The sequence below is a fragment of the Camelina sativa genome, unplaced genomic scaffold (assembly GCF_000633955.1).
Source record: "Camelina sativa cultivar DH55 unplaced genomic scaffold, Cs unpScaffold00590, whole genome shotgun sequence".
Classification (NCBI taxonomy): domain Eukaryota; kingdom Viridiplantae; phylum Streptophyta; class Magnoliopsida; order Brassicales; family Brassicaceae; genus Camelina; species Camelina sativa.
Genome location: NW_010921744.1, coordinates 1 through 393, shown reverse-complemented (window position 1 = coordinate 393; position 393 = coordinate 1).

The following is a 393-nucleotide window of genomic DNA, read 5'->3' as shown; positions in this document are numbered from 1 at the left end:
AAACGGGTTTAAGTGTTGTCTAAAGACTCCAAATTCATCCCGAACTCTTACAATTAGTCAAATGCATTGGATTGTCCCGCATTCTGAAATTAGAAACAGTAACAGAGCTATTTACTGCTTCGAATCAATGTTTTCTCAGTTTTAGCCTGTTTCGGGACAAAATGGGTAAAAGTGGCGCACTCCAAATTAGACCCGAACTCTTTTAATTAGTCATATGCATTGGATTTTTACATATTTTGACCCTAGAAAGAGTAACATAGCTGTTTACTGCTTCGAAACAATGTTTTCTCTTGGTTTTAGCCTGTTTTCTAGATTTAAGCCTCTTCTTAGATAAAACGGGTTTAAATGTTGTCTGAACACTCCAAATTCATCCCGAACTCTTACAATTAGTCA